The sequence below is a fragment of the Ranitomeya variabilis genome, chromosome 7, assembly GCF_051348905.1.
Source record: "Ranitomeya variabilis isolate aRanVar5 chromosome 7, aRanVar5.hap1, whole genome shotgun sequence".
Taxonomy (NCBI): Eukaryota; Metazoa; Chordata; class Amphibia; order Anura; family Dendrobatidae; genus Ranitomeya; species Ranitomeya variabilis.
The window spans coordinates 161,754,088-161,768,558 of NC_135238.1; the positions used below are offsets into that span (position 1 = coordinate 161,754,088).

The 14,471-nt window shown below is 39.8% G+C and overlaps 1 protein-coding gene across 3 annotated transcripts in view; it reads left to right on the plus strand.

The window, feature by feature from the left end:
* The first annotated feature begins 8,785 nt into the window (after positions 1-8,785).
* Positions 8,786-14,471, plus strand: part of LRRC3 (leucine rich repeat containing 3) — a 52,979-nt gene continuing 47,293 nt past the window's right edge. Inside the window, exon 1 of one of the 3 annotated variants that reach the window (XR_013217738.1) lies at positions 8,786-9,262. The gene's annotated coding sequence lies outside the window, so the exon portion shown is untranslated. The remainder of the gene's footprint in view (positions 9,263-14,471) is intronic. The other 2 variants (XM_077272149.1, XM_077272150.1) reach the window with 2 other exon arrangements.

The following is a 14,471-nucleotide window of genomic DNA, read 5'->3' on the forward strand; positions in this document are numbered from 1 at the left end:
AAAAAGCTATTTAACTCCAAAACATCCTAACAGGCCAAGTCACATGTTACCATAGGAGCCTTCTTTGTTATCACCTTCACAATTCTCGCCACCATTGAACTTGTGAGTTTTTGGAGAGTTTCTGCTTGTATTTCTTTGCATGAAGTCAGAATAGCCTCCCAGAGCTGCTGTTTTGATGTGAACTGCCTCCCACCCTCATAGATCTTTTGCTTGATGATACTCCAAAGGTTCTGTATAGGGTTGAGGTCAGGGGAAGATGGTGGCAATACCATGAGTTTATCTCCTTTTATGCCCATAGCAGCCAATGACTCAGAGATATTCTTTGCAGCATGAGATGGGGCATTGTCAGCATGAAGATGATTTTGCTCCAGAAGGCACAATTCTGATTTTTATACCATGGAAGAAAGTTGTCAGTCAGAAACTCTACATTCTTTGCCGAGGTCATTTTCACACCTTCAGGTACCTTAAAGGGCCCTTCCAGCTGTTTCCCCATGATTCCAGCCCAAAACATTACTCCTCCATCTCCTTGCTGATGTTGCAGCCTTGTTGGGACATGGTGGCCATCCACCAACCATCCACTACTCCATCCATCTGGACCACCCAGGGTTGCTCGACACTCATCAGTAAACAAGACTGTTTGGAAATCAGTCTTAATGTGTGTCTGGGCCCACTGCAACTGTTTCTGCTTGTGAACACTGTTTAGGGGTGGCCGAATAGTAGGTTTATGCACCACAGCAAGCCTTTGAAGGATCCTACACCTTGAGGTTCGAGGGACTCCAGAGGCACCAGCAGCTTCAAATAACTGTTTGCTGCTTTGTAATGGTATTTTGGCAGCTGCTCTCTTTATCCAATGAATTTGTCTGGCAGAAACCTTCCTCATTATGCCTTTATCTGCATGAACTCTGTCTGTGCTCTGTTTCAGTCACAAATCTGTTCACAGTATGATGATCACTCTTAAGGTTTCGTGAAATATCTAATGTTTTCATACTTTGACCAAGGCATTGCACTATTTAATGCTTTTCAGCAGCAGAGAGATCCTTTTTATTTCCCATTTTGCTTGAAACCTGTGGTCTGCTTTATAATGTGGAACATCATTTTAAAGTAGTTTTTCTTTAATTAGAATCACCTGGAAAACTAATTATCACATGTGTTTAAGATTGATTTCAGTGATCCATTGAGCCCTGAGACACAATACCATCCATGAGTTTATTTGAAAAACAAAACAATTAAATCTTTATGACACTTAAATCCAATTTGCATAATAATTTGGAACATGGTGTACACTAGACATCTGAATACAGAGGTGCACCCACAAACAATATATAATTGGTTATTATGCAACCTCATAGATTGTAAGCTTGCGAGCAGGGCCCTCATTCCTTTTGGTATCTGTTGATCTATGTGTTTATTGTTATGCTTAATGTCCATTGTCTGTACAAGTCCCCTCTAAAATGTAAAGTGTTGGCACTATAGAAATAAAATTATTATAATTATTATTATTATTAACTGACCATTCCAAATATAAATTATAATCCACCACTGTGCACCCACTAACTATAAATAACCACTTTCCCCATTTAATATATAAATTAATTACCACCTGTATTCTTTCCCCCAATTCATTACCAGTCACTTCATCCTCAACGCCCCCCACTATGTTCCTACCACTCTAACCCTAACCCTGATTCATTATAGTTACATGCCCCTCCCGCCCCAATTCATTGTCATGTCTTTCTCTCTCACCCTCTATTCATTATCAACTGCTCTACTCCACATTCAATATATCATTTACTTCCCCACCCTTAAAATTCATTATTTGTTCTTCCCCTAGATCATCATTTGCTATCCCCACCCCCTCTTCAATTGATCATTTGCTCTCCCCACCCCCACCTTCAATTAAATTGCTGGCCCCTGTCCCTCACACTGAATTTATCATTTTGCAGCCCCCCACTTTAATTTGAAGTCCCCTTACTTCATTCATTGCAGTCCCCTATCACCCCCTCACTTCATATGCAGTGCCCCTTCATCATTTGCAGCCCCCTATCCCCCTTCCATTTCATCATGAGCAGTCCCCCATCAGACACACTTCATCATGTGCAGTCCTGCAGTCCTCTTCTCCCACTTCATCATGTGCAGTCCCCTTACCCCCCACTTCATCATGTGCAGTCCCCTTCTCCCACTTCATCATGTGCAGTCACCCTTACCCCCCCACTTCATCATGTGCAGTCACCCTTACCCCCCACTTCATGTGCAGTCCATCTTACACTCCACTTTATCATGTGCAGTCCTCATTACCCCCACTTCATGTGCAGATCACCTTACCCCCCACTTGATCATGTGCAGTCCCCTTTAACCCCCAATTCATCATGTGCAGTCCCCCTTACCCCCCACTTCATCATGTGCAGTCCCCCTTACCCCCCACTTCATGTGCAGCCCCACTCCCCCTTCATCATGCGCAATCCCCCTTACCCCCACATCATCATGTGCTGCCCCATTCCATCATGTACAGCCCCACTTCATCATGTGCAGTCTCCTTTATCCACTAAACTATCATGTGCAGCCCCACTCCCCCTTCATCATGTGCAGCCCCACTCCATCATGTACAGCCCCACTCAACCTTCATGTGCAGCCCCACTTACCCCCTCACTCTATCATGTGCAGTTTCCTTTAACCCCCAAATTCCATCATGTGCAGCCTCCTTACACCCCCCACTTCATAACTTGCAGTTACCCACCATTAAATTTATTTTATAAAGAAAACAAAAAAGTTCTTCATACTTACCTCACCAGTCGATCCCCTGAGGTGCCTCTCTGCTTCTAGCATCCGGGTCATGTCGGCGTGTGCGTGAGGACGCCATCGCGCATGTCCAACAGCTATCCTGGAAGTATAGAGAACATGAAGGGAGCAGTAGCTGCGCAGCCGTCAAGGTGACAGCCAAGCATAGCTCCTGGCCCCAGCGCAGACGTGTGCGCTAACTGTGATGCGGCTGTGTCTGCTGCCAGCCACGTCACATTACAGCAGACATGGCAGCGCACAATTTGCTGTGTGGCTGTAGCCACCATCAGGCAGCCGGCCCTAAACAGCTGCTGGGGGAGCGGCCCGGGGGGCATTTGCCTCTTTGCCACCTGGGCCAGTCAGCCCCTGAATATAGCCCACCTCCTGGTTCATCTTAAAACAACAAATATCCCACAAAGTTACTGGTGTTATATCTATATCTCTTAGATATTTCCTAACTATTAAAAAACTAATAGGTTGACTTAGGATGGCTTTCCTGTTTCCTGTTGCATGACAATTTGGCCTATTTACTGGGAAGGGACTCACAATTGAAATTGGCATAGAGAATTCTCCTGCTGGTGCTGAACTAGTTATATCAGCACCACTAAGACTGTGTTTCTAAACCTGTAGCAGTAATACACACAAAAAACTACTATGTTAAAGTTTTAGGCAGGTGTGGAGAAAATGCTGCCTTGTAAAAATGCTTTATAAAATAGACGTGTAGTATATTTTTATCAATGAACAAAATGAAAATCGAATTAAGAAAACAGAAATCTAAGTCAAATCAATATTTGGTGTGACCTTCGGCATCAAAGCATCAACTCTTCTTGGTACACTTGTACACAGTTTTTGAAGAAACTCGGCAGAGAGATTATTCCAAACATCTGGGAGAACCAACCACAAATCTTCTGTGGATGTAAACTTGCGCAAATCCATCTGTTTCTTTATGTAACCTCATCATGCAATACCATCAAGGAAGCTTCTTATTGGCTAAAGATTTATTTTACAGAAGGATAATGACACCAAATAAAAAGGCTAATGTACCGTATATACTTGAGTATAAGCAGACCCGATTTTAAGCCAAGACCCCTAATTTTGCCACAAAAAACTGGGAAAACTTGATGACTCGAGTATAAGCCTAGGGTGGGAAATGCAGCAGCTACTGGTAAATTTCAAAAATAAAAGTAGACACCAAAAAAGAAAAAGTAATTGAGACATCAGTAGGTTAAGTGTTTTTGAATATCCATATTTAATCAGGATCCCCATATAATGCTCCATACAAAAATATGCCCCATATAATGCTGCACAAAGGTTAATGCTGGCCCCATAAGAAGCTCCATAGAATAATATGCTGCTCCATAAAGGTTGATGGCCCCATAAGATGTTTCATAGAATAATATGCCCCATAAAGGTTCATGGCCCCATAAGATGCCCCATAGAATAATATGCTCAATAAAGGTTGATGACCCATAAGATGCTTCATAGAATAATATGCCCCATATGCTGCTGCTGTGATTAAAAAAAAGACATACTTACCTCTCGTCGCTGGGTGCCAGGTGCAGGAGTCGCCGCTGGCTCAGGCCCCTGGCATTTGCGATATTCACCTGTCCCTGTTCCACCGGTGAGCACTGCTGTGTCTTCTGGGGCTCTGCAGTGACTGTTCAGGCAGAGGGCACGCACTAACTACGTCATTGCGCCCTCTGACCTGAACGTCACAGCCAGAGGATGCGGTAGACAGAGCACGGCGGTGGAATGGAGACAGGTCAATATCACATGGCTCACTCTCCTCCATCATATTCACCCTTCTGGTGCAGTCTGCACGTCCCTGCTTCTCCAGTGGTCTCTTGCGCGCACCTGCAGCTTGTTCCTGTGTTTAGCGGTCACATGGTACTGCTTATTAAAGTAATGAATATGTGCTCCACACCTATGGGAGTGGAGTCGCGTCCATATTCATTACTTTAATGAGCGGTACCACGTGACCGCTGAACACAGGAAGAGTTGTGGGTGCCAGAGACCATCTGAGAAGCAGGGACTTGCAGAGACGCACCGGGAGGAGGTGAATATGACGTGACAGCTGCCACTCCTGCTGCTCTCCCTCCCCCTGCCGACCCCCTGGGACAATGACTCGAGTATAAGCCGAGAGGGGCACTTTCAGCCTAATAAAAATGGGCAGAAAATCTGGGCTTATACTCGAGTATATATGGTAATTGAGAACTATCTTCAGAATAAAGAAGAACAAGGAGCCATGGAAGTGATGATATGGCCTCACAGAGCCCTGATCTCTTCATCATTAAGTCTTTATGGGATTACATGAAGAGGCAGAAGGATTTGTGAACATATCATCCACAGATCTGTGGTTATTTACCAAGATGTTTGAAGCAACCTCCCTAGTTAATTCTGAAAAAGGTACCTAAAAGAGTTGATGCATTAAAGCTGTGTTGAAGTCAAAGGGCAGTCATACTAAATCTTGACTTGAATTCACTTTACATATTGTTAGTTGTTAAAAATAAACTAGTAAAACTTCTATTTTTGAAAACATTTTTACTTTAGATCATTTTTTACACACCTGCATAAAACTTTTGCACAGTACTTTAAATATAGTTGTGTGAAAAAGTGTTTGCCCCCTTCCCGATTTCCTATTCTTTGCATGTTTGTCACACTTAAATGTTTCAGATCACCAAACAAATATAAATATTAGACAAAGATAACACATGTAAACACAAAAAGCAGTTTATAAATGAAGGTCCTTATTATTAAGGGAAAAATAAATCCAAACCTACAGGGCCCTGTGTAAAAAAGTGATTGCCCCTCTACCCTTAATTTATGTTTTAGCTATTTGGGAAGCTGAGTTCAAATTCCCTAGCCATATGCAGGCCTGATTATTGCCACATCTGTTATCAATCAAGAAATCCCTTAAATAGAACCTGCCTGACAAAGTGAAGTAGACCAAAAGTTCCTCAAAAGCTAGACATCATGATGCAATACAAAGAAATTCTGGACAACTGAAAAACAAGTAATTGAGATCTATCAGTCTGGATAAGATTGTAAAAGTATTTCTAAAGCTTTGGGACTCCAGCAATCTACAGTGAGAACAATTATCCACAAATGGCGAAAACATGGAACAGTAGGGAACCTTCCCAGGAGTGGCCGGCTGATCAAAATTACCCCAAAAAGTGCAGCAACAACTCATCCAAGAGGTCACAAAAGGCCCCACAACAACATCCAAAGAATGGCAGACCTCACTTGCCACAGTTAAGGTCAGTGTTTATGACTCCACCATAAGAAAGAGACTGGGCAACAATGGCCTGCATGGCAAATTTCCAAGATGAAAACCACTGCTGAGCAATAAGGACATATAAAGGCTTGTCTCAGTTTTGCTAGAAAACATCTTTCCCAAGACTTTTGGGAAAATACTCTGTGGACTGATGAGACAAAAGTTGAACTTTTTGGAAGGTGTATGTCCCATTACATCTGGCATAGAAGTAACCCAGAATTTCAGAAAAGGAATATCATACCAACAGTAAAATATGGTGGTGGTAGTGTTATTGTCTGAGGCTGTTTTGTAGCTTCAGGACCTTGAAGCCTTTCTGTGGTAAATGGAATCATGAATTCTGATGGCTACCAAAAAATCCTAAAGGAAAATGTCCGGCCATCTGTTCGTGACCTCAAGCTGAAGCACACTTGGATTATGCAGCAGGACAGTAATCCAAAACACACCAGCAAATCCACCTCTGAATGGCTTAAGAAAGCCAAATTAAGATTTAGGAGTGGCCTAGTCAAAGTCCTGACCTTAATCCGATTGAGATGCTATGGTATGACCTTAAAAAGGCAGTTCTTGCTCAAAACCCTTCAATGTGGCTGAATTACAACAATTCTGCAAAGATGAGCGGGCCAAAATTCCTCCAGAGCGTTGTATAAGACTCATTGCCAGGTATTGCAAACGCTTGTTTGCAGTTGTTACTGCTAAGGGTGTCCCGACCAGTTATTAGGTTTAGGGGGCAATCAATTTTTCACACAGGGCCCTGCAGGTTTGGATTTCATTTTCCCTTAATAATAATAAAGACCTTCATTTAAAAACTGCATTTTGTGATTACTTGTGTTACCTTTGTCTAATATTTAAATTTGTTTGGTGATCTGAAACATTTAAGTGTGACAAACTTGCAAAAGAATAGGAAATCAGGAAGGAGGCAAACACTTTTTCACACAACTGTATAACAAATTGCCAGTATAAATGGAAAATGGAGGAAACACCAAGTGCAATAGGGTCTTATCCGAGGGAGGAATATAATATTACATGACAAATAGGTAACTGCTCACCTATCGGAGTTGTATTAACCCTCAACGAACGATACAAGATGGTCCAGCACCCACCCGTTGTACTGAAAAATAGTTGGGAGAATGGGGGTGTTAGTTTGTGCTGTCGATGTGGATGGCAAGATTCATGTGGATTCATGCGGTTTATTCTTTACGCATTTTGAAGTTGGACCAACTTCTTCCTCAGGAGAACCACAGTATGAATATTAATAACATTTATATGGGCAGCGGATGCATGCAGCTCATTCCATGGTCTAAGCAGACGCCAACACTCATTTACAGTATATGGCAAGCTTGGGTCACGTACCTTTACATTTGCTGTATGCCATTGCAAAAATGATTTGCTTTAAAGACCACTCTTACATAATATTTGTGAATACTATATATATATATATATATATATATATATATATATATATACATATATATATATATATATATATATATATACACTCACCGGCCACTTTATTAGGTACACCATGGTAGTAACGGGTTGGACCCCCTTTTGCCTTCAGAACTGCCTCAATTCTTCGTGGCATAGATTCAACAAGGTGCTGGAAGCATTCCTCAGAGATTTTGGTCCATATTGACATGATGGCATCACACAGTTGCCGCAGATTTGTCGGCTGCACATCCCAAAGATGCTCCATACAAGGCAGGATGGATCCATGCTTTCATGTTGTTTACGCCAAATTCTGACCCTACCATCCGAATGTTGCAGCAGAAATCGAGACTCATCAGACCAAGCAACGTTTTTCCAATCTTCTACTGTCCAATTTCGATGAGCTTGTACAAATTGTAGCCTCAGTTTCCTGTTCTTAGCTGAAAGGAGTGGTACCCGGTGTGGTCTTCTGCTGCTGTAGCCCATCTGCCTCAAAGTTCGACGCACTGTGCGTTCAGAGATGCTCTTAGGCCTACCTTGGTTGTAACGGGTGGCGATTTGAGTCACTGTTGCCTTTCTATCAGCTCGAACCAGTCTGCCCATTCTCCTCTGACCTCTGGCATCAACAAGGCATTTCCGCCCACAGAACTGCCGCTCACTGGATTTTTTTTCTTTTTCGGACCATTCTCTGTAAACCCTAGAGATGGTTGTGCGTGAAAATCCCAGTAGATCAGCAGTTTCTGAAATACTCAGACCAGCCCTTCTGGCACCAACAACCATGCCACGTTCAAAGGCACTCAAATCACCTTTCTTCCCCATACTGATGCTCGGTTTGAACTGCAGGAGATTGTCTTGACCATGTCTACATGCCTAAATGCACTGAGTTGCCGCCATGTGATTGGCTGATTAGAAATTAAGTGTTAACAAGAAGTTGGACAGGTGTACCTAATAAAGTGGCCAGTGAGTGTATATATATATATATATATATATATATATATATATATATATATATATATATATATATATATATATATATATATATACAGTTGCAAATTGATACTTGCCAGTAGCAGGATACTGTTTTTATGATAATCCAGGACGTATTGAGAAACAATAACAGTAAACCACAATATGTTTATGAATTTGCTCCATCCACTGTCTTATTAGACACCTGGGGGAATGCATTAGGTACATGTTAGTCAGCTGTGAGCAGTTTGCCTGGAACAGAAAATGCCTTTTAGCAAGAATCTCACTGACAGGGTAGAGACAAGATCCAGTTACTGCCCATAGGGAGTGTGATTGGTCTGGATGAGGCTTGATATTCCCAGCTATAGGGAGTAGGTACTGTGCTCTCTGGAAATAGCAACAAGTGCAGCTGACCAGAGGAGGACTGCCCCTGTCCTCCTCCTGCTGTGCCCACTGCATGGGAACTTGTGGCACACTCCTCTCTCTCTGAGCTGCTTGTTTTTTCTTTATCTTCATTATTATTGCATTTTACCCAGGATTTGTGACTGAAGCATAGCAAGCTGTGATTGTTAAATAGCTGGATATCCACATGGTGAGTGTGACTCCCTCGGACATGTTTAGCATCAGAATACAAAATACAGCTGCCAATGTGCGCCTTGTTACACTGGGACAACAAATTCCCATTCTGATTGTCTGGTGTTTTGCTGGAGATATTGGCAGGAATAGCTGGAAGTGCTGCTGATGATCAATGTGCTGCAATGTACACAAGATTTTTGTGAATGAACAGCAACAATGTCTGAAGTTCCACATTAAAGAGCCTTAACTGTAAGTCTCCCTTATTATTTGTCATTATGTAATACTGTTATTAGAGTAATATGTTGTGTGAGTCAAACATATCCCTTTGCATTGGCAGCATTGCAGACCCAGCTTACTTTAGGACCACACGCCATTTATCCTTCCAGTTCTAGATCATCTGATTTCTGTGTCTCAACAATTTTTGTTTTATTAAGTTTTATATTGTGTATAAATTTTTATTCTGTCATTTCCTTCTTTAGTTTATATTTAAACAGTTATTAATTGAAATGTACTTCTTCATCTTTTTTTTCTTTTCTTTTCTTTTTCTTACTAAAGTCCTCATCTGTATTGACAATTATTTGCCAGACTGCTGGGCTATAAATTAATTAATAAGAATATATTAAGGATAAAGAAAACAAAAAAGACACCTGGTGAAGTAGGCTGATAGTAGAGTATGTCACGGCATACGGACTATTAGTACATTAAAGATTTAGGTTATGGACACAATTGTTAACCTTTTGTGCTCCAGCACTCTGTAAAGTGTACATAGACAATATTCACAATTAATGACATATTTTGGAAACAAACTGCTGTGCATGATTTTCAGGAATTCTCTGAACAGATGTGCGCTGTAGGAAATTCTCCAGCTTATTGAAGAGCAGGTGTGAACACATGCCCCCTGTATAACACCAGTATAACAACGGGGAAATATACATTATTCATTCAATTTCATATGGCTTATCTTGAGGCTATTCTATCCAATTTCTAGCCTAGTCTTACATTGCATTACATTTGAGAAGTCTGCTTGTTGCACACTCATAGTTTAGGAACTGACTGATTGCAGCTGCCGTTAACACCCTACCAGGAATATATTTCTACTAATGCTTGGATAAGATGATGTGTCATCAGGATGCTATCATTATACACTACATTACCGAGCTATTTATGACTTTGAAGTCTCCGGATAAGCATTAAAGTGTTTTACATCTGACAACTTTGTATTGAATTGCACCTCAATCCAACTATCATTTAAACTCCTAGTGATAGTATTAGGCTGGTGCCATTTCTTGGTTTACCGGTATTTTTTATTTCTTTCTCTTTATTTGCTTTGTTTTATTATATGTTATTTATATTTATTTTAAATATTGATTTATATTTATTTTATGTTATAATTCTTTTTTAAATTCACAGAAATTACATTTAGCCATTGTGTACAGCTGAACCTAGGCTTCATTATTGGATATATCCATGACACAGGCATTTTTTACAAAGTGAAATTGCATAAATGACTTTAAAGGAATTATTTAGGGGTATAAAATAATTAACTAAAAACAGTGATATGTAAAACAAAAAATACACTGTACTCATCCGATAATTTCCTTGCTGCTACAGCACCGATGTCACGCTGTGACGGTCTTGGGTAACTGTCCATGGAACTGGAACTCTAACTATCCTAGGGGTACTCTTAAAGGTAGAGAGGCCCAAGTCTCTGACCTTACTATGCTCCTGTTAAACCCTGATCTGTCCCCTCCCCCACCCCCTGTGGCCTGGGACAGAAATATAAGGTAAATAAGACACAAAGGCAAAACAGGAATAGCAGAAAGCAACAAGCGTAGAAACACTCACCAAAGATATAGAGGTATATAGGGATGGATGTACCAACAATGAGGAAAGCATACACCCAAAAACAGCACGCAACAATCTCCAGTAGCAGCAATGATCTCCAACTCAGCACAACGTCTCCAAGGAACTAGGAACTTGCCAGGTTTGATAGGGAGAGGTAATGACCAGATCAGAAGCAGATGAAAATGGAGCTGCAAGTTTCTGACCAGCATAGAAAGGGTCGTTAACCTCTTCAGCACCAAAAGAAACCAAATCCATAGCGATCTTCTAACCCCAGATCTCACAGGAGGACGTGACACACTTGTGACAACTGATTCTCTTGTTGTTGCCACTGGTCTATTGCTTGTCCTGCATTGATGACATGCTGACTATGTCCATGTGACCACCAGAAATATTCTCTGGTCTTTGTAGTAGTGTCAGCATATTATCACTACCTGACAAGACTTTGACATGCTGAGATGTTTCAGAAAAAAAGTTAAAATCTGCTGTGAATAGGAAGGTCCTCGTTGGTTTCTCCATACTCGTTACCTTGGGTTGTTAGGTCTCTGCCTATGTTTGCTTATAGATTTTTAGAATCAAGCATACCTGGCTGAGATCGTACAGCCAGTGCCTGATACATGCTACCCCTGGATCGGGCAGCATGGATCAGCTATTAGGTTAGTATTAAAATGGTCTTCCAGGATTTTGCTTTTCTTTTCTATGGGGCTAAGAACTTACAGGCAGGCAGTTGCTAACTATCTGCCTGTTCTGCCCGATGCTGATCTCTGCCAGCTCAGAGCCATTCTATTCCTCCTTCTGCGTCAGGCAGAATAGGCAGATAATTAGCAACTATCTGTAGACAAGTTCTATAGCCCATAAAAATCGGTTTAAGGCTACTTTCACACATCAGGTTTTTTGTTTCAGGCACAATCCGGCAAGTTTTGAAAAAAATGGATCCTTTTTTTTACGTCAGATCCGTTTTTTTCAAAATTTACCGGATTCGGCCTGAAATAAAAAAACCTGCTGAGTGAAAGTAGCCTAAGTCCTGGACAAGCCTTTTAATGAACGGATAAATATACTGTATATATAAAAGAAGAGATGGCAAATATTGTGTAATTTTGAATACCTAACAAAAGCCACTGAACTTGTATAGTTAGGTATGGGGTTACACTCTTCTGCTTCGAGATGTCTTTCTAAATTATGGTATTTTTGTCATTTAAAAAAATGCTACATCTATATATAATGAGTTTGACTAAAACAATAGTAATTTTTTTTCATTGTATATGCAGTCTTATAGATGTGTATATTCTTTCTGTGTCTTTTTATTATGCTGGACAGCGTATTAAAAAATCACCGACAGACAATATTTTTATGGACACATTGGAAAACCATAATAAATCAGAATAGAATATAAATTATACATGTCTACAGCTAATAATTCTTCTATGAAGACATTATCTGCATTCACTGTAAGCTGTAACATGATGATCGTTACAGTCAAAATAATCAGTATAAGTTTCTTCAGCTTCAAAAAAATCACACATACCTAAAATTTGTTTTATGAACAGGGCAAAAAATTGTTTCCAACCGTCCTGGAAATTATAGATGGTTGGAAACTGTGGTAGCAAATTATCCACGGGATAAATAATATCCTGCTGATCACTGAGAGTCCTAGTATATCACTTGGTGCTTCAGGGCAGCGCTCGTCTACCGCCGTCACTGCCATAGACAATTAATTGAGTTCGCCAAAATCCTATCAACGAAGGAAATACCAAAAAGTACACAAAACAGGTATAAGCCCTAAAATACCAAAGATACAGAACACCCAAAAATGTATTCACATCAGAACATTGTATAGAATAATCATTTATATTAGAGAATCAGCCTCATTAAAAACAACATAAACCCAAGGACATTTAAAATACATAAAAAATGAGAGGGTGATGGGTATGTCCAAAAACATTTACTGTCAATATGATGTCATAGTCAAAAATGATGTCCCAAAATAGAATAAGGTATTATCTAGAAATCAAACTACAGTGACTAAATACCTAATAAGTAGTACAATATAAATAAAAATAGGGCTAATAGTAAATAGGTACGTTGTTAATGATGACACCACATAGACAGCATAATAAATGACATTAATGTCAGTCATAATGACAAATCAGAACCATAAGGCAATAAAAGGGCATTGGAAATAATACAAAATACATACAGAAAATGATATGCTATGTTGAAAGCAATTTATATAATGTTAGGACATACCACAACCCCCTCACACCACTCCAATGATATTTCGCTACTTCTTCATCAAGTTGTGTCAATGAGGAAGTAGGTTGAAACGCGCGTTGGGGCCTGGCACATGTGGATCTGTACCATTACAAAGTTAGGTGATCTTATATATCTTTATCTCCCTTTTTTTGCCGATTTATGTTTATCATAACCCCACTGAATTTATTACTACTTGTTTTATATATGAGATATTGTGCTCTAGCACATTATACTTTCTACCTCATTTAGATTCTGCCATTTCCAGATGGATTTTTTTTATTGTAACAACTACACTGTGTGCAATCAGGCAATATTTAGACAATATTTATTAATATTGTCACTGTATAATTTCTATTGGTATGTTTATTGTATAACATAGAGGTTATTTGCACTTGCACTTTATACTTCTATCTCCATTATTTCCATCTCCAACAATATAATTTCCATTGTTTTTTCACTGTGATATTTAGCACTAGCACTTTACACCTTTACCTCCATTGCTTCCATGCTATCTTTATAAGGTGATTTATGATATTCACATTAGCTACCTTACGTACTTTGATAATATCAACATATGTTTATATACATAACGAGATCATTTTGAGGCTATTTTTACTGGATTTTCCCCATCATGGATATGATTAATTCTTGTAATGTTGATATTTATTGAAATACTGTACATAAGCATGACCATGAATTTTGAGTGTGCTTACAATTTTGAGTCTCTAACTATTAATATTTTTACTCGGATGATCCCCTCTTCTACTGGTTTTGACACCACTGTGCCCTAACATCTCTAAGGGACTTTTTGCTTGTTACTGTTTTGTATGAAATTATATTTTAAAATATTTTGAATTAATGTTTGATTTTAATATTGGAGTCGTATTGCACTTTTATTGGTCTCGCTGGGAGTCATCTTGCCTCCCATTAGAACCTATACTTTTCAAGTTGGCAATAATGTGGTGAGTCTGCCAGCTGCATGTGACATCCACACAGCCAGCCGGTGTCGCCTACGCTGTGGGATGTCTAATTTGGGGGCACACTGGGGCGAAAATTTATGATTGTATGTGGTAAATGATACATGTACTCATCAGTAAAAGTTTACAATTAATGTATGGTCTTCTGCCTAAAACAAAGGGAAAGAACACTTTTTTACATTATTTACTTTGTATTACCTTAACTGCAGTAATCTAATCAATAAATAATGCAGTAGACACTGTAATGCATAATAACAGTAGTAATGCAGTAGACAGCCAGGCCTTTGTTCATGAAACAGCTTTTGTTGATGAGTAAAAAACAACATTTCTTGTCAGATTACACTGTGGACCCAATTCCTCTTTGCTTTTGCTCTTGTTTTTGTCTA